At 39.2% G+C, this 21,462-nt stretch overlaps 1 long non-coding RNA gene across 1 annotated transcript; it reads right to left on the bottom strand.

The window, feature by feature from the left end:
• Positions 1-229: 229 nt before the first annotated feature.
• LOC140874706 (uncharacterized) lies at positions 230-1,853 on the bottom strand. The gene is made up of 3 exons (XR_012148204.1): positions 1,613-1,853; positions 1,158-1,226; positions 230-477 (listed from the first exon to the last, which is right to left on the bottom strand). It is a non-coding gene; the product is annotated as an uncharacterized lncRNA (long non-coding RNA).
• Between the last annotated feature and the right edge of the window lie 19,609 nt (positions 1,854-21,462).

Raw genomic sequence — 21,462 nt, 5'->3', positions numbered from 1 at the left:
CAAAGTTTTTTTTTTTTTTTTTAAAGGCTCGCGCCCGCGCGAGGTACCAAGCTCGCGCGCGCGCGGGCAAACGATTCAGAGGCCCAACGGAGGCCCTCGCCCGCGCGCGGAAGGCCTGGGCAGAAAATGCTCAGGCTGCAGAAAAAAAAATAAAAGAATTCCGCGCTTGGTCCGACATGCCTTCAAATACAAATGCAATAACAGGGTGTAGGGAAATATGCCATAACAAGTCATGCTTTCAGAAGGCCTAAAAAAAAACAACCAGAAGTCTAAATCGATACAACAACAACATACTTCGATTTCAGATTACAATCCGAATACAAACTAATTCGAATAACAAAACATATCAAGTTCGAGTTCTAACATGCTTCAATCTTAAACTAGATAAACATGCTAATTCGACTTCTAAACCGAGGCTCACTTCTACTACTTGCCCTCGAATCTAACCATGCCTCTTCTGACTTGTTCCTGCCCCACCTGTTGCCAAGTACACATACAAAACAAAGCAACAGCCGGATAACCGGTGAGAATGATAATCCCAGTAAAAGCAACATATCAAGTAATGAATATACAACATGCTATCAAACCACATATTCAAGTCGAAGTTAATGATATGCATGTCTTTAAAACCAGGATATCGATTCTGATAAACACGGGAGTATTGCTCTGCTTTTGGGATCTCGAGGATGAGATCACGTAACGACTCACCGACTCTCCCAATCGAGGTGGTGCCACGTATCCCACTCCTCTAGACTTTGAGCAACCATAATGAGTATGCTAGCACTAGGCGAAATACTACAACCTAGGCCACTCAATCATAGTTCCCAAACGTCTAACAAAAAGGGGCGGTTCTGCCCGCTGAAATCAAAGTAGGCTCAAGATGAATGCATAACAGAAACATAAACATAAGCCACATAACAAAACTCAATCAATCAACAATTACAAGTTCCACGTGCTAGAACAAGTATCAATGCAATATGTGATTTAAAAAGGGAAACTCGAGAACCAACAGTCCCGAGTATGCTATCCCGCTACGATGACTGATTTTACCTTGCAATGCAGTAGCTCCAACTCTGGATAAGCTACAAAAGAGATTGTATAAACAACTACACAATCTAACAACAACAAGGCAACGGTTCAAGGAAAACTCTTTATACCGTTCTTCGTCCAATTCTCTGAAACGATCAAACAGCTGCTAACTCTGGGCTTGACAATTCCGAACGAATCTGTTCAGATACAAGAGATGATTGATCAATAACCACGATCAACTTACAAGCCAAGTTCAAACTCAAAAACGGTTCAAAATCTCCAAAAACTCAAACCGACGGCATAACGGCTATAACTGAACAACCGGCAAATGCAGACAGCAGTTCAATACTGATAACAACTCAATTCAATGCTAATACAACAACAACAAGACAAACCCAACAAATCTCAAAACCATGATTTTCAAAAATGGCTTCCAAAAATCATAATAAATCCGAACGTCGCTCTAATTCAAAACCGACAGATAATAAACGATCAGAACTCTGTAGAGAACAACATACTCGAATCTCAAACGATTCTAACAACATCCAAAAACTAGAATGTATCGGATCGAAGAAGAACTTACGATATAACAGAGCTCTCACTGCAGTGATCACTAATCTGCCTTCAGAAATAAATTCCAACGGCCGGATCGAGCTCGGACTGAAATCAGAAAGCTTGAAAGCTCAATGAATCGGCTTCAATGGAGGGAGGCGATGCAATGGAGGAGATGGAGAAGAGAAAGGGCCCAAAAGCCTTATAAATATCTATAAAAACCGATAATTGCGTTTTAGTCCCTGAAAAATCCAATTTTTGCAAAAAGGACCCTGATCAAAATCAAACCGGCTCGAGAACTCTGTAATCTTTGATTAACTCAAATAAATTCAATTAAGATAAAAACGGGGCGTTACAATTCTCCCCCACTAAGAAGAGATTTCGTCCTCGAATCCACAAGAACCAAAACTCATAAGATAGAATAAAGAACTAAAGACAGTAAGAAGAACTCACGTCATCCGAATAGCTCTGGAAAACGCTATCTCATGTCAGACTCTGTCTCCCAAGTCGCTTCCTCAACACCGTGACGGCTCCACTGCACCTTCACTAACGGAATCAACTTGGTCCTGAGTTGCTTTTTTTTCCGATCAAGGATCTGAATCGGTCGCTCAAAATAGCTCAGGGTCTCGTCTAACTCGGCTTCGTCAGGCTGAAGGATATGAGAAATATCTGGTTGATACTTTCGCAGCATAGAGACGTGAAAAACATCGTGAATACCAGACGGAGGAAGTGCAAGTCTGTAGGCAAGATCGCCTATCTTCTCGAGAATCTCGTACGGACCGATGAATCTCGGAGATAACTTTCCTCTCTTACCGAATCTGACGGTGCCTCTGAACGGAGAAATCTTAAGGAATACACTGTCTCCCTGCTCAAAACTCAGAGGTCGACGTCTGACATTCGCATACTTTGCCTGTCTATCTTGAGCTGACTTCATTCTGGTCTGAATGATCTTAACCTGCTCTGCCATATCTCTAAGCATCTCCGGTCCCAATTCTGGTGACTCGGACAATTCATCCCAAAACAACGGAGATCGGCACTTTCTACCATACAAAGCCTCAAAAGGCGCCATACCGATACTCGCTTGGAAGCTGTTGTTGTAAGAAAACTCGACAAGAGGCAAAGAATCCTGCCAACTAGTGCCAAAGTCTAGCACTACCGCTCGCAGCATATCCTCCAACGTCTGGATAGTCCGTTCTGACTGTCCATCTGTCTGAGGATGATAAGCTGTACTCAGATGCAATCGAGTATTAAGTGCCCCCTGAAGACTGTGCCAGAAGTGAGAAGTGAATCTAGGATCTCTGTCTGAAACGATCGACTTCGGCACACCATGCAATCTCACAACATTGCTAACATACAACTCAGCCATCTGATCATGACGATACGTCATCCTGTACGGAATAAAACACGCAGACTTCGTCAATCGGTCGATCACTACCCAAATAGCATCGCATCCTCGAACGGATCGTGGTAGCTTCGTGACAAAATCCATAGAAATGTGATCCCATTTCCATTCAGGAACAGATAGGCTGTGCAAAAGACCACCTGGTCGCTTCCGCTCTGCTTTCACTTGCTGACAATTCAAACACCGAGATACAAATCTCGCAACATCGTCCTTCATTCTCTTCCACTAGAACTGACTCTTCAGATCGTTGTACATCTTACGACCTCCAGGATGAACGCTAAACCGACTGCAATGAGCCTCTCGAAGAATACGCTGTCTCAACTCCGAAATATCAGGCACAACAATACGGTTATTCACAAACAAAATGTCATCTCTAACCTGGAATTCTGACTGATGCCCAGTTCTGACTTTCTCTACCGAAACCTGAATGCTCGGCTCAGACTTCTGTGCTTCTCTGATTGCAGCAAACAACTCCGGCTCGGCTTGAATAGCAAACACTCTGATAGTCTCCCTATCTGTTTCAAACTCTAAACCAGAAGTGCAACAATCATCGACCAACTGAGAAACACCGATAGTTGAAAGAGATAAAGAACAAAGCTTTCGGCTCAAGACATCTGCAACTGCATTCGACTTCCCTGGATAATACTTGATCTCACAGTCGAAATCCTTCAACAGATCTAACCATCTTCTCTGTCTCATATTCAGCTCTGCCTGTGAAAACAAGTACTTAAGACTCTTATGATCAGAAAAGATCTCGAAAGACTCACCATAAAGATAGTGACGCCAGATCTTCAAAGCAAATACAATTGCTGCAAGTTCAAGATCATGAACAGGATAACGAGTCTCGTGCGGTTTCAGCTGCCTCGATGCATACGCTATCACATGCTTATGCTGCATAAGAACACAACCCAAACCTCGGTTAGAAGCATCACAATACACTGTGAAACCTCCAGTACCCTTCGGAATAGAAAGAATTGGAGCACTGGTCAGTCTCCTCTTCAGATCAACAAAGCTAGCCTCACAATCTGAAGTCCAGACAAAAGGCGCATTCTTCTGAGTCAGCTGGGTAATAGGCTTGGCAATAGACGAGAAACCCTTGATGAAACGACGGTAATAACCAGCTAAACCCATGAAGCTTCGGATCTCAGGTACTGATGTCGGTCTAGGCCAATTCATAACCGCTTCGATTTTGTTGGGATCGACAGAAATCCCATCTTCAGAAATAATATGACCGAGAAAGACAACTCGATCTAACCAGAATTCGCATTTTGATAGCTTGGCAAACAACTGCTCAACTCGTAAAATATGCAAGACGATTCTCAAGTGCTCTGCATGGTCAGTACGGTTCTTCGAGTAGATAAGAATATCATCGATGAAAATAATGACGAACTCATCTAAATAACGCTGAAAGATACGGTTCATCAAACCCATAAAAACAGCTGGAGCGTTAGTCAAACCGAACGGCATGACTATAAACTCAAAGTGACCATACCTCGTTCTGAATGCGGTCTTAGGAACATCTTCCTCTCGCACTCTCAGCTGGTGGTAGCCTGACCTCAGATCAATCTTAGAGTAGACAGAAGAACCCTGCAGTTGATCAAACAAGTCATCTATTCGGGGTAAAGGATATCTGTTCTTAACTGTAGCCTGATTCAATTGGCGGTAGTCGATACAGAGCCGCATAGAACCATCCTTCTTCCGAACGAATAGAACAGGAGCACCCCAAGGCGATACACTAGGTCTGATGTATCCCTTGGCAATCAAATCCTCAAGCTGCTCCTTCAACTCTCTCAATTCAACAAGTGCCATATGATAAGGAGCTTTTGAAATAGGTTGAGTACCTGGCACTAAGTCAATGCTGAATTCAACCTCTCGAATGGGTGGCAATCCAGGAACATCTTCCGGAAACACATCAGCAAAATCTCTAACCACTGGTAAGTCAACCAAAGCTGGGCTAGATTTCAGTACATCAACCGCATAAACCAAAAATCCTTCTGCACCTCTCTGTAACAAACGAGTCATAGATAACACTGAAATCAAAGGAATTCTAGATCGAGAACCCTTACCAAAGAATTTCCACTCGTCTGCCATTTCACGTCTGAACCTGACAACCTTCAGAAAACAATCAACTGTCGCCCTGTAGTTGGTTAAAGCATCTATCCCGACAATACAATCAAAATCTGACAGCCCAAGTACAATACAGTCGAATTCTAACAAATTCCCCTCAAAACAAAGTTCACAGTTCCTGACTAGTCGGACAGAAACAATTCCTCCACCCAAAGGTGAAGTAACAGCTACTACTGTAGGCAACAATTCAGTTGGCAAAGCATGCAATAACACATATTTCTCAGAGATAAAGGAATGGGAAGCACCTGTATCTATCAAGACATGAGCAGAATGACCGAAAATCGAACAGTTACCTGCTATGACATCGTCAGGTGCTGCCTGAGCCTGATCCTCTGTCAATGCAAAGACTCGTGCTTGTTGTCTCGGAGGCTGATTTGCACTAGAGCTACCTCCCTGTCTGTTCTGCTGTTGCTGGGGTTGGAAAGAGTGCACTGCAGACGACTGCCTCTCCGGCTGAGCTGCAGGTCTAGACGAACTCCCACTCTGAGCTCTATCTCTATTACGTTGAGGGCACACTTTAGAGAAGTGTCCCGGTTGCTGACATGTGTTACAATTGCCGAAGACTCCCACACACTGATCCGGTGAGTGTCTTCCTCCACACTTGCTGCAGTACAAGGATGATGACCCAGAACTCGGTCCTGAACCGAATTGCTTCGAACCACTGGAACTGGACGAACTGTTCCCCTGTCTCTTGAACTGTTTACCTCTTGCCTTGTACTGATCCTTTCTGTTTCCCCCACTGTTTCCACCTTCATACCTCTGCTGCTGGTTCTGATGTTGAGGTGGCTGATTCTGGTACTGAGATGGTTGGTTCTGATACTGCCTCTGCTGCTGAGGTGCCCCCTGATTACCTCTTTGCCTCCACAAGCCTGCTTCTGCTCCCTTTGCGTAATTCATGGCATCCGCAAAGTTGCTAGGCCTGTTGGTGTTAACCAACGTGAAGACATCGGGGTTCAACCCGTTGATGAACTGATCTGCCTTAGCTTCTTCATCTCCGGCAATTAGCGGTGCAAAACGCAACAGACTATCGAACTTAGCCACGTACTCTTCAATGTTCAGATTCCCTTGTCTCAGATTTGCAAACTCTGCTCCCTTATCCTTACGATACGAGATAGGGAAAAACCGCTTATAAAATTCAGATTTAAAAAGAGTCCAAGTAACCTCTGTACCTCTACTCTCAATTGCTTTCTTTGTCATGATCCACCAGCTCTTAGCACCACCACACAGCTGATGAATTACTAACCTGATTCGGCGGTCATCTGTGTAGTCAATGGAATCAAACAACTGATCCAAATCATCCAACCAACTCTCACAGTCAACTGGATTTTCTGAACCCATCAACAATGGCGGATTGAACGACTGAAACCTCTTCAGCAAGGTTTCCATAGGAGTCGCTGAAGCATCCAACTGATCAACCTCAGTGCTAGCTTGCTCAGTCGCAGGGATAACTGGTGGTGTGTTTCTGTTTATCACTCGACGAGGACCCATCTGATAATCAAAGGTTAGCACATGAGATATCTCAATCGCTACCATCAGTGCCCTTACAACCGCTTGGAATACCGAATACCAGTCGAGAACAGAAACAGTTATATCTCAAGTAGATCATGCTTTATTAATTTAAATCACACAACCATGTAATTCAATTAATGCTCAAACAATAAAGCATGCTCGCATGGAATTAAGTACACAATTAAATAATTCAAACACATGCGAGGAGTCATTACACAGACTCGATCTACCCCGCTCACTCTAGTTCGACCAAGAATCTTAACGCTCTGATACCACTTAATGTGAGACCTCGATTCTAAACCACTAATCTCGGATTAAACAACAATTAAGCGAACAAGAATCCAAGAGTAAAACAAGTCAAAGTTTTTTTTTTTTTTTTTTTAAGGCTCGCGCCCGCGCGAGGTACCAAGCTCGCGCGCGCACGGGCAAACGATTCAGAGGCCCAACGGAGGCCTCGCGCGCGCGCGAGGAACGCCTCGCCCGCGCGCGGAAGGCCTGGGCAGAAAATGCTCAGGCTGCAGAAAAAAAAAGAAAAGAATTCCGCGCTTGGTCCGACATGCCTTCAAATACAAATGCAATAACAGGGTGTAGGGAAACATGCCATAACAAGTCATGCTTTCAGAAGGCCTAAAAAAAACAACCAGAAGTCTAAATCGGTACAACAACAACATACTTCGATTTCAGATTACAATCCGAATACAAACTAATTCGAATAACAAAACATATCAAGTTCGAGTTCTAACATGCTTCAATCTTAAACTAGATAAACATGCTAATTCGACTTCTAAACCGAGTCTCACTTCTACTACTTGCCCTCGAAGCTAACCATGCCTCTTCTGACTTATTCCTGCCCCACCTGTTGCCAAGTACACATACAAAACAAAGCAACAGCCGGATAACCGGTGAGAATGATAATCCCAGTAAAAGCAACATATCAAGTAATGAATATACAACATGCTATCAAACCACATATTCAAGTCGAAGTTAATGATATGCATGTCTTTAAAACCAGGATATCGATTCTCATAAACACGGGAGTATTGCTCTGCTTTTGGGATCTCGAGGATGAGATCACGTAACGACTCACCGACTCTCCCAATCGAGGTGGTGCCACGTATCCCACTCCTCTAGACTTTGAGCAACCATAATGAGTATGCTAGCACTAGGCGAAATACTACAACCTAGGCCACTCAATCATAGTTCCCAAACGTCTAACAAAAAGGGGCGGTTCTGCCCGCTGAAATCAAAGTAGGCTCAAGATGAATGCATAACAGAAACATAAACATAAGCCACATAACAAAACTCAATCAATCAACAATTACAAGTTTCACGTGCTAGAACAAGTATCAATGCAATATGTGATTTAAAAAGGGAAACTCGAGAACCAACAGTCCCGAGTATGCTATCCTGCTACGATGACTGCTTTTACCTTGCAATGCAGTAGCTCCAACTCTGGATAAGCTACAAAAGAGATTGTATAAACAACTACACAATCTAACAACAACAAGGCAACGGTTCAAGGAAAACTCTTTATACCGTTCTTCGTCCAATTCTCTGAAACGATCAAACAGCTGCTAACTCTGGGCTTGACAATTCCGAACGAATCTGTTCAGATACAAGAGATGATTGCTCAATAACCACGATCAACTTACAAGCCAAGTTCAAACTCAAAAACGGTTCAAAATCTCCAAAAACTCAAACCGACGGCATAACGGCTATAACTGAACAACCGGCAAATGCAGACAGCAGTTCAATACTGATAACAACTCAATTCAATGCTAATACAACAACAACAAGACAAACCCAACAAATCTAAAAACCATGATTTTCGAAAATGGCTTCCAAAAATCATAATAAATCCGAACGTCGCTCTAATTCAAAACCGACAGATAATAAACGATCAGAACTCTGTAGAGAACAACATACTCGAATCTCAAACGATTCTAATAACATCCAAAAACTAGAATGTATCGGATCGAAGAAGAACTTACGATATAACAGAGCTCTCACTGCAGTGATCACTAATCTGCCTTCAGAAATAAATTCCAACGGCCGGATCGAGCTCGGACTGAAATCAGAAAGCTTGAAAGCTCAATGAATCGGCTTCAATGGAGGGAGGCGATGCAATGGAGGAGATGGAGAAGAGAAAGGGCCCAAAAGCCTTATAAATATCTATAAAAACCGATAATTGCGTTTTAGTCCCTGAAAAATCCAATTTTTGCAAAAAGGACCCTGATCAAAATCAAACCGGCTCGAGAACTCTGTAATCTCTGATTAACTCAAATAAATTCAATTAAGATAAAAACGGGGCGTTACATTCTTGGTTTTCCAAGAGATCAAAGATTTGCCAAGGAGTATGCAATACCCAGTAACAGATCGTCGAGTGTCACAACATCTAGCCCAATCTGCATCACAAAAGGCATTCAGTTGGATTGTACTTTCTGGAGAAAAAATGATCCCTTGACCTGGTGTTTGCTTCACATAGCGTAATACACGATAGGCTGCCTCTAGGTGTGGAACTCGTGGCTTGTCCATAAATTGGCTTAACACATGAATTGCATATGCCAAGTCTGGTCGAGTGATAGTCAAATAAATTAGTCGTCCGACAAGTCTTCGATAGGAAGAAGGATCACTAACATATTCACCATCGAAGTTGCTGAGTGATAAGTTTTGTTCCATGGGAAATGCTACTGGTTTAGCCCCTAAATATCCAGCGTCTTCAAGAACCTCAAGAGCATACTTTCGTTGAGAAATAACTATCCCTTTGCTGGATCGTGCAACTTCTATTCCTAGAAAATATTTCAGTTCCCCAAGGTCCTTCAATTTAAACTGTTCCTTTAAGAAGGATTTGGTGTCTTCAATGTCTTGTAGATTATTGCCTGCGACGATAACATCATCTACATAGATAAGAAGTGCACTGAATTTACCATCTTGGGATCGGACGAATAAGGAATAGTCAGCCTTTGATTGTTTGAAGTTGGCTTGTTTAAGGGCTGTAGAGAGTTTAATAAACCATTGGCGAGAGGCTTGTTTTAGACCATACAAGGACTTGTGAAGCTTGCAAACACGAGTCTCCCCCTTTCGTCCGAAACCAGATGGCAATGACATGTAGACTTCTTCACCGAGATCTCCATGTAAGAAGGCATTATTGACATCTAATTGTTGAAGATGCCACTGATGAATGGAGGCAACAGCAAGGAGTAGGCGGACAGTTACAAGCTTTGCGACTGGGGCAAAAGTCTCACTATAATCCAATCCTTCAATTTGGTTGTATCCTTTAGCAATCAACCGAGCTTTGTAGCGTTCAACGGTGCCATCGGATTTGAATTTGATCTTGTATACCCATTTACATCCGATTGGTTTCTTTCCAGGAGGAAGTTCTTGAAGAGACCATGTTTTATTAGCTTTGAGTGCCTCAAGTTCTTGCTGCATGGCGAGGCACCATTTAGGTTCACGAGCTGCCTGTTCAAAGGATGTTGGTTCTTTTTCGTCTGAAACAGAAATGGTAAGAGCACGGTGTTGTGGTGATAGTCTATCATAGGAAAGGACGTTGGATAGAGGATAAGTAATACCTGGTGCTTGAACCATTGCCGAGTTAGATGACGGAACATTCCTTGAAGGCAGAGATATACCAACATGATACTCACGGAGATAACTAGGTGATGTTGTTTGTCGTGTTATTCGTGAGATAGGATGTTGTGTTTCATGAGGTGAGGCCGGAGAATGTTGGATAACATCTGAAGGAGTTATTGCACTGTCAGAATCCACAGGTTGTGATAGAAATGATTCATCATTGGGCTCATCATACATTGGTTGTTGAGTATTTGGGAAAATCAAAGTGCAGGATTACCAGAGGATGGAAAAGGGAAAGTATGCTCATGAAACGAAACATCCCGAGATACAAATTGTTTACCGGTGGAGAGATCATAGAGATTATATCCCTTTTGACCATGTGGATATCCTAGGAAAATACATTTGGTGGCTCTGGCATCAAACTTTGAGGGACGGTGATGGTGTGTTGAGGCAAAACATAAACACCCGAAAATTCGCAAATGATCATATGTGGGCTGCTTGTGAAAGAGCATCTCAAAAGGAGTTTTACTTTTAAGAAGGGCAGTAGGTGTTCGATTGACCAGGTATGACGCGGTTAAAATAGCATCGCCCCAAAATCTTTTTGGAAGATTGGCTTGAAACAGAAGAGCTCGGGCTATATTGAGGAGGTGACGATGTTTTCTCTCCGCAACTCCATTTTGTTGCGGGGTCGAAACACAACTAGTCTGATGAATAATGCCTTTGTTTAAATAAAAATCTTTTAGTTTAAACTCAGGACCATTATCACTACGAATAATCTTGACTTTTGAGGAAAATTGTGTTTCAACTAAATTAATGAGAGAGAGTAAACATTTTGAAGCATCAGATTTATAACATAGTAGATAAATCCATGTGCATCGAGTGTAATCATCCACAATTGTAAGAAAATATCGTGCCCCATTAAGCGTAGGAATATGGTAACCTCCCCAGATGTCAACGTGAATTAATTCAAAAGGTGAACTGGTATGAATAGAACTTAATGAAAACTTGAAACGAGTATGTTTGGCTAACTGACAAATAAGACAGTTAGTAACATCGCAAAATTTTATGCGTGTGTCTAAATGAGAGAATAATCTTAGGCTTTTATCGGAAGGATGACCAAGGCGTTTGTGCCAGAGTCGTGATGAGTGAGGATTTGTGGCAGCGGAGTGACAACTGGTTTTTTGTGGAGTATCAAGATAGCAGAGGCCTCCGCGTTCAATTCCCGTCCCAATCATCTTCCCCGATAGTTGGTCCTGTAACACACAAGCATTCTTAGTGAATTGTGCAAGGTAACGGGAATTTTGAACGAGTTTGCTAATGGAGATCAAATTTAATTTAAAGGAAGGGATACATAACACATCATGTAAGGTAAAGTCAGGAAAGTGAATGCTGCCTATGTGAGTAACAACTGCAATTTCTCCATTTGGGAGTAGCACAGTTCGATTGGTAACGCATGTTTTTGTACCCAACAAATCGACAGAGCAAACCATGTGATCGGTAGCTCCCGTGTCGAGTATCCAACAAATTTCTCGGCAAGTGATGGGAGCACAGAAGATTTTACCTGATATGTCGCTTATGGCAGATGCACTGCTAACATGATTAGCCATGAGGTTGGACTTATTCCCTTCAAGTAATGCCATAAGATTTTGGTACTGTTCAGCAGTGAGATTAAAAGATGTGGAAGGTGCTTTGATGTTGCTATCCACATGGTTTGCTTTGTAAATATTCTTGTGCTCTTGTGGGTTTGATCTTCCACCTACAGATTTGTTCTTTAGCAGCTTTCGGAAAATATCAATGGTGTGTCCTGTCCAGCCACAGTAATCACATTGAAGGTGTGACCGGCATGTTTCTGATGTGTGTCCATCTTTGTCGCATTTGCCACATTTGAGATGAGGATTTTTTTGGTGTAAAGCCTTTCTCAAATCTTCGTGTATTATTTCGTACAGCAAAGGCCGCAGCGTCGGGTTGTATTGTGCTTTCTTTTGGCGTGCCTCGCTGTTTTTCGTCTTGAAGAATAAGAGAATGCACTTTGTTGATTGTAGGAAGTGGATCCATGAGTAATATTTGCCCTCGAACAGCAGCATATACTTCATTAAGCCCCATGAGAAACTTTATGGTCTTCTGATTTTGTTGATATTGCAAAACTTCTTTCATGGTCCCACAACTGCAAGTTGGGATAGAATTTAGTGAATCATTTTCATCCCAGAGACCCTTCAATTTGGTATAATAAGCACCAATGGTCATGTTTTCTTGTGTGCAGTTGTGAATGGATTGTTCAACATGAAAAAGATGAACACTATTGGTGCATGAAAAAAGCTCTTTCAAATCAGCCCAGATCTCATAAGCATTATCGTTGTATATTATGCTTGCTCCAATTTCTTGAGAGATCGAATTAAACAGCCATGCCTTAACGAGGTTGTTGCATCGCCTCCATTGTTGTAATTATGTGGTGGAGGATGTTGCTGGTTGTTTTATGGCACCATTGACAAATCCTTCTTTATTCTTGATGCTAAGGGCCATAAGCATGGCACGACTCCACGTACTGTAATTTTCTTCACTTAGTAGTTGGGCTACAAGTATGAGTCCTGGTTGTTCAGAATAATGAAGGAAAAGAGGATCACTTGGATTGTTGTATGGGCTTTCCTCATGCTTGGATGAGTTTTGTTTTGTTTGGTTGTCTTTTTCTGCCATGTTGATTGGCCGAAAGAATTTGGGTGGTGGTGTTTGGGAGAGTGATGGAGTTTAGGGAACCTAGCTCTCTGATGCCATGAAACGAAAGATGAAGCAAATTTCTTATATTGCTTTGATAATAAAAGAACTATATATACATTACAAAAAGATAATGAGATCCTGAAATCAAGCGTACACAATATCTCTGCATATTTACAATTCTATATAAAAGGAAACAAATCAAACAATATAAGAAGAAATCCCAGACTTCATGTATTTCCAATTCTTAACACAATATTTTCTCCGGTAATTTTCCGGCTGAATATATACATATAAGGAGTTTGCTAGTGCTATATATACTGTCTAATTTGATTATGCAATGAACAGAAACTAGAGAATTGATCGAGGGTAGAAGAAAACGCGCATGTGGACTTGCAATTGCAAACATATATATAATGAAAAAGCTAGCTGCTTAAAATTATTGATCGATGAATGAGTTCTGATCATACCTTAGCTTGAAAGGCTTCTTCTTTATATGGTCGGAGAATCTTTCTAAAAACTTGTGTTGCGTGTCGAATTTCACACGTTCCAAGTTTAATATGTTCTGTCGTTTGTAGTAAATTGTCTCTTTATAAATTATGATAATGAGATTAAAGGTTTCATACTATATATGATCAGCTACCATCTTTGTCCATAAATATAAATAATTAATTTGTATAGACTCAGATATAGCTGAATGGATGGTAATAATCTCGATTATTCAAGGGCTTTATTTACATACTTATGTCAATTAATAAGTTTATATGAGAGAAAAATGCTAGATGTATGTCTTGTAATATACACCTTGGTTTACACTCTTACTTAAAATTTTCTTCACTTCCCTCATTAATTGCAAAAATACTCATGATAAGAAATAAATATCTAGTTAATGAATGAAAGTTTTATAATTAATAAGGAATGATATAAACCAATGTGTACATCTAGCATTACTCTTATACAAAATAATTAGATATCATAGGAAAGAATTTCGAATTATAAGAATATCCGGAGACAAATTAAATGAAGTTAAGATACAATTTATTTGGAATGTATGAAATCGTGGATTCTTGGCATTCTCAAGAACTGAATTGGTGGATGTTATAGATTAATTAAGTAATAAAAAAATCAAAATAAATATTTTACGGTCTTAATTATGTATAAGTTGTTATCAAGTACATTTCAAACATGTATCAAACTAGGACCCATAGATATATTTTTGGAGTTACGTGCAAGCATGAAATTGAAATTGAAATTGAATACCATCAAAACAGGAAATTGAAATTGAACCAGGACAATTTTTGGATGATATTGGTTTCAAAAATCCATAAAGGAAAAGCATGGAAAGTGATTTTTTCCCAAATGAGGCTCTGTGCTTGAATTTGTGAAAAAAAAGGAGGTTTCAAACTTTTTTGTGTGCATTAACTACGAAGAATTGACAAATTCATGTGCTCCTGTGAAACTTTATTCCATGATGGATACATCATAATAATTGATACCACGGTGATTTACCTCCCTTATATTTATTAACGTCATTCACTTTTCAAAATTTTGAAAAACCACTAAAGTATCAATTTATATTTATCAGATTTTGAGTTTACACCACTCCTAATATAAAAATCATTATTATAAGTAACAATTAATTTAAAGAAAATAGAAAAACGAAAAATCACAAATCGATGGAGCTTTGAGAGTGGAGCTTGCGCGTTTGGAAATTTTCGAATTTTCTCGGGGTTTTTTTTTAAAAAAATTAAAGCTTAAAATATATTTTATGGTCTATTTTCGGCTCATAAATTTTATTTTAAAACTCAAAGTCAATTTCTCAATTAATTTGGCTCATGATCTTTTATTTTTTTAAACTAAACCAGTAAACCACAAGTTCGTAGATAAAAAATTAGGGAGGACAACGGGGCGGGTCTGGCTAAACCCGAGACCCGCCCCGAACCCGCTTAGGCTCATAATTATTCATAAAAAGAATTTCAGGAAATTTAATTTCCCTTCTTAATATTATTTATTATGTGTTTGGATCCTTAAAAAAATTTAAAATTGGATTGGATTTAAAATAGTAGAATTCAAATTCTATTTTTTTTGTTTGGCAAATATTTAAAATCTAATTTGGAATTTGATGGTGTATATTTTGGATAAATGATATTTAGTAACATTTTAAGTATAAGATGTTGAGATCGAAGATGTGTGTAGAGGGGTGAATACACATTTTTTAAATTTTGAATAACAAATAATACAGCCAATCTTGTTAGTTGTGATCTAATCCTGATTAAAAATCCCAATAAAAATTAACAATCTTGAAAATAAATAGGCCCATGGTGCGTAAGAGTGGATGGCAGCAACATGGAATGTAGTTACTAATTGTCAAACAAAGAGTAAATGTTCAAAAATAATTATATTATAATAAAATTTTATAAATTAATATTGGATTAAATAATAATCGGATATTGTTACTTACATTCTAAAAGATGTTAATCACATTCCATTTCACATTTTTATTTTGACAAATATACCCTATATATATCTTTTTTTATATACAAAATTTTTTATTGATATTTCCTCCAAAGACCAAAATATAAACCTATACTTTACAATATTAATTAATTAGTCTTATTATTATATTAAAAGCTTTTGATATTTTAATTTAAGAGTACATATATATTTTTTTACAATTTCACTTTAATTGTAAATTTTTAATATATATGTTTATATTTATATCTCAAAAGTTCTACCGAAAGTCCATATGATTAAATCAAATTAACCATCTAATATTAAATAATGATATAATTATAATTAACCAGATTTATCTATCTCATACTTTATTTTTATTCTATTTCAATTCATTAAAAAAATTTCAAAATCGAAGAAAAATTTTGATTCTAGCCTGATATTGCGACCACCATTTCGTTTGGATAACGTTCGAACTAACTGATCTGGTCTGAAATATGATTTGAAGATATTTGAGTAGACTTTTCAACCGTTTTTGCCTCTAATTCATTTGGATCACCGAGCTAGAATATATGATCAAATAAATCAACTATATCTATGCCAGAACTCCAGCTTGAATAAATTTAGTTTCTAGCTCAAACCTTCTTACTTTGATCTACCAACTATACGTACACTTGATTAAATATGTTAGAAACACAATAACAAGTTTTGTTATCATCAAAATCAAAATTTATTGTGTTTCACAACCCAACATTGTGCCATTTATATTTCAAAGTGTTAATCACACTCGAGTTCATATATTTATGCTATAGATTTGACATTATTATAATTACATGTTTTTTTTCCTAATTTTGTGATGACAATCTCTCTTTTTAAATTTTACACACTAAATATTACATTTACTATATATAAACTATAAAATACAAATTTCATATATAAACAAGAAACCGCTTTTCAATTATAAAAGGTTTTATATCATAAATCATCTTCAAATATAATCGCATTATTATAAAAGATTTTATTTTAAAAATATCTCGAATAAGTTATGTCACTAAAAATTTATAGTATGTTGCTTGATATTTTGATTACCAATTAAATTAAATAAGTTTAATTTATTTCAAACAATAACATCAAGTTAATATTATTATTAAATGAAGATAAATTTTTTTTTTGAAAAACCGTATAATCAATACGTGAATAAAAAATATTTTCATCTAGAACTTTTCAATCGATACAGTAACCAGATCAAACATGACGACGGTCACATATATAGGTATGATCTCTTTAAATTATTTGGGAGTATGCAATAGCTTAGTTAAAGCTTTTAGAGCTTAATGAATGATAAATGGGTATAATTTGCATTATAGAGTTGATAATAGGCTTGGATCCTAGAGTGGGACTGCTAGGACTACCGTTAGTAAGGTACGTAAGTACTGATTGAGATGACCAGCATGATATATATTATATGTGTTGCATGAGTATGTGCTACGTGTTTTGTATGTTTTACTGCTTTAGCACATACATGTTTTATACTGGACTGCATCTCGTGAGATGCGAGTCATTGACAGTTTCCATCGGTAAGGAGTTATTCCTTATGTGCATTCGTGTCTGGGGAGACTCACCCCCTGGTTTTTCTATCACTAAGAGCGGCCACAACGGTGGGTTTTGACGCTATAATTGATAGGGGAATATAGGAGCGACACCACAGACTAGCTATCCGACATAGCCCTATATATTCCTGGCGCCCATGAATATACTGTTTTACCCTGGTTTTAAATACACTTATGTGCTGCATATATTATATATATCGTTGCTTATGTACTGAGCATAGTAGCTCACGTCCAGTAATTTCTATATATCTGGAAACCTCATTCGACGGGGCAGGTGCAGGTGGTGTACCCAGTGGCTTGGAGAGGCCAGAGACCTTGAAGTCAGCAGGATTAGCTGTAGGTTTATTTTTTCCCTAGGAATTTAATTATTCGATTGGGTTGTATATTTGGTTTATTTAACCGGTTGTATTCTGCCGGTCTGCTTTTATTTAAGTCTTCCGCAACGATTTATTTAATGCATGCTTAATTATGCTCTAAACTCTGATTAGGTAGTGAATCTGGGTTGGGTCGCTACATTTATTGGTATCAGAGCAGCATGCAAAGAGACTTGGGAGATAGTAATGTTACTTTTGGGTTATCCTTGTAGGATTTATGAGGCCTTTAAAGAAACGATGATGAGGCATTTAGGTTTCCCGAAGACTATCATCATCGGTAGGATTTCTAAAGATTTGGCTCATGGAATTCTAACAAGTGCGGACAGGAGTGATGGATCGTGTTCGAGTTTTTGAGACTTCTACTCAAGTGGATCTTAGCTTTGGATCGAGTACCGGATGCTAGAGGCAGTGTCAGAGGATTGGTTGGGACATAATTGATGTTTGCATCCGTATCGTCCGTACCATGATGACACTACTCTAAAGATTCTCCACTCGTAGTTGGAGAGATTGTCATAAAGACCTTTATCAGGGAATGCCTCGAGTGGCTAAGGAATGACTAGTTTCGAGCGTAAGGTCATTAAATTCATGCAAAACATGATTCTGCCTGTATGCTTGTATCGATGTGTTCGGTAGGAAAAATGGAAAACTTCATGTTCAAAAGCATGAAATGAATACAAGAAGAACGCTGACGGTAGATCGTGAGCAGAAGAGGTCGGATGACATGCACTGATGCAGAGCATAACTGGTTAGCAAGAACGTACCACTTCTCCGGATGTATTTGCAGGAGGACGGATAGAGAGATTTGGTCAGAAGTAAACTAGCATTGATGCATGTGTCGATGAGAAGCTTTATGCTCAAGAAACAAAAAAGAATGCGATGATTTCAAATACTGTATTTTTGTAATTGTAAACACTATTTCAGTTGTAATGAATCATCAAAATCTAGGTGTATCATTTCAAGTTGTTGGTTGTGCATTTTCATTGTATTTTTTGATACTGTAATTATATTACATGAGATTGTAATAAAGAAATTGTACATAAACTTGAAGCAATGATACATGCATTATTTGAAATTGTCCAGCGATTTGTGGATTTGTATCCGACTGTAGTAATTTCGCTAAGTTCGGCTTGGTGTTAGTTGATTAGTGATCAACTATTGGAACTCATAGGTTTTGAGTGATCCGATTTTAACTAATTGACAAATGGTTGGTCTAGGTGTTTTCCTAGGATTGACCTAGTTAGTCAGTGGGTTGAGTTAGTGCCAATGATGAGTTGATCAGTGGGCATGAGAATATGGTTCTAAACTGTTTTCTTTAGAACGTTGGGTTTTGTACTAGGTTGTTTCCTTAGAACAGTAGTCTGATGACCTTCATAGGTTGAGACTTTGTGATGATGAGTTTTCATCAAGGAACCAGGTCGTTTATATGCCAAGATTTGTGGATTATGACCATGATTTGACGTGAGAAGGCGCGACCCTATGCCAGTGTACCTGGAAGCCTTGTGCTTCAGGTGGTGGTGGTGGGAGGGCTACTCAGTCTAAGGGTTTTGGTAACAGTCACGACAGGGTATGACCTTGGATTAAATACCAGAGTTGGTATCAGGATTTAGATATCGTCTGGCTTTTGTCAGGGATATTGGTTTGGGTTTTCTGCTGTGAGGACCAGTCTTGGAGGGATTTCCTTGACGAGCGTGTACTCTGAGCAGATAGTTTTAGCCTATGGTATACTGCTAGATGGATCGATCTAGTAGGTAGATGGATTTCTACCAGCGATGACTAGGGGTTGTCATCAGAGTTACGATTGGGGTTTTCTTGTGATATGAGTTATCCAAGGTACTGGATGGGATGCTGTTTCGAGACTTCGACTCGAATAGGATAATTGCTCTATGATGATGGACTTCATCAATAGTGGATTATATCAAGTGCAAAGAACTGTACATGATTATTTGAGGCGTGAGGGAAGCGTGGTAGATGCCCGTGTATCCTTGATGGTTGTTTCAGGAAGTCTATCATGATAGGCTACCTCAGTCTTAAAATTGTTGCACAACCTTAGTGAGGGATATAATCGAGAGCGTATCCATAGATAGTCGGAATCTTTGGGACTAGATTTAACTTTCGAACCTGACGAGCCTTGGCGTTCATTTTGAATGAACGAGGTAAGGTAAGATAAGTTCAAGGATAGCGCTAAGTATCATCTGATTATTTCAGAGTTGAAGCGTATGATTTTCCATGGAATGGAAATGATCTAGGTTGATATATCACGAGCATTTCTTGGGTTTAGTTCACCTCAATATTCGATTCCAGTGTACGAGGCAGATCTCAGAATTAGGCGCGAGAGGGTGCCAATAAACTACTAATAGCTATTGTCTGGCTATCGAATATAGGTGTGTTGAAACCAGAACGATTTGGGTATTCCAAGTGTTGGGAATAGTATACTTGTGGCAGCCGAGTCAAGACTATTGATCGAGCCACGTAAGTAGTCTGATTTGATTTCTCCATCCAGCTAAGTTTAAGCCGTAGTAGATCGACGAGGTCGATAGGTTGAGTCCAATCAGTGATGATTAGGACATATAGAATCGAGGAGTACTTGGAGTAGTATTTTGTCGCTTGGTGCCTTAGAGACGAGTACTTGGTGCAGTCTCAGAGCAGTTGACGATTTAAGTGTATTTTGAGAATCTCTTGGTTTGCCCGAGATGGATATCTTTTGGAATTGCTGCTAATTGAAGACGATTGCAATTTGACTTGTAAGGACAAGTTAGGTGATAACTTGACAAGGTGAAAATCAAGGGAAATGGGTAGTTTCCAAGGATAGTGTTTCCTTGTTAAGAAGAAGCCGAAATTGATCTAAGCAATTGCTTCGTGTTAAGCAATAGTGTAATCAGGTTGAGTAAGGAAAGGGTAAAGTGTAACTTGGTGACCAATATCTTGTGACGATTCCAAGGTATGACGTGTTCATCGGAGATCGTAGTCTTTTCCAATTCATTTCAGGGTTGATGCGTTTCAGCAGGAACATGAGTTAGTGGAAATGTTGAATCTGTTGGGATTAATTGGCCAGATCTCGTAAAGGATAGAATTCCCGATGATGGTTGTCATCAAGGACTCCGAGATGGGTTATACCAGATGCAATGACTGTCGAGTTTCGAGACAGGATAGGAAGAGTTTTCTTTTTACCGGTAAATTATATTAATTGGTATTCTTGTGCATCCTTCACTTGAAGTCACTAAGTTTGATTAATGCACATTTTCGTGGACGACAAGTTAAATTTCCCTATATAAGAATGGACTCCCAACCAGAGGAAACTACACAAACACATTCCAAAACTCAAAAAACAAACAAACAAACAACAGTGATGGCGGAAGTGAAGCTACTTGGTTCTTGGCGCAGCGCATTTAGCCGGAGAGTGGAATGGGCGCTGAAACTGAAAGGAGTAGAATATTAATTCATAGAAGAAGATATGAGCAACAAATCCGCTCTACTTCTTGAATCCAATCCAGTCCACAAAAAAATCCCTGTTTTGATACACAATGGCAAGGCAATCGCCGAGTCATTGGTGATTCTTGAATACATCAACGAAACTTGGGAAAACGGCCCCCCGATCTTGCCCAAAGATCCTTACGACCGAGCCGTGGCTCGTTTCTGGGCTAGATTCTTGGATGACAAGGTATTATTAATTTTAAAGGCAAGAAATTCTTCGGGGGAGATGTGATAGGATTTGTGGATATTGTGGGCAATATCATGGCCAATTGGGCTGTGGTTATTTCCGAATTGGCGGGACTTGAAATCATAACGAAAGAGAAGTTCCCAAATTTGTGTAGATGGATAGACGAGTACGTCAACTCCAGCTCTGTTAAGGAACATCTGCCTGATCCCGAGAAGTTGACGGAGAGTTTACGGTCTCGTTTTCAAAGAACTAATAAGTGACAACCATATACGAAATCCTTTGCTACACTTGGTGCTACAAACCGTGCTACACTTTGCTAAAAACAACCTCGTTTGCAAAAATTATTAAAAATTAAATTCATTAAACAACATGGATGAACAAAATATAATTAATCATTGATAAAATGTTCGATTCACCTATATTTTTCAATTAAAATAGGCAATAAATTGTGTCCCAAGCACGATAAAT

The sequence above is a fragment of the Henckelia pumila genome, chromosome 1, assembly GCF_033568475.1.
Source record: "Henckelia pumila isolate YLH828 chromosome 1, ASM3356847v2, whole genome shotgun sequence".
In the NCBI taxonomy this organism is placed as follows: Eukaryota; Viridiplantae; Streptophyta; class Magnoliopsida; order Lamiales; family Gesneriaceae; genus Henckelia; species Henckelia pumila.
Note: the sequence above shows the minus strand (reverse complement) of the source record. Positions and strands in the feature narration are given on the sequence as shown.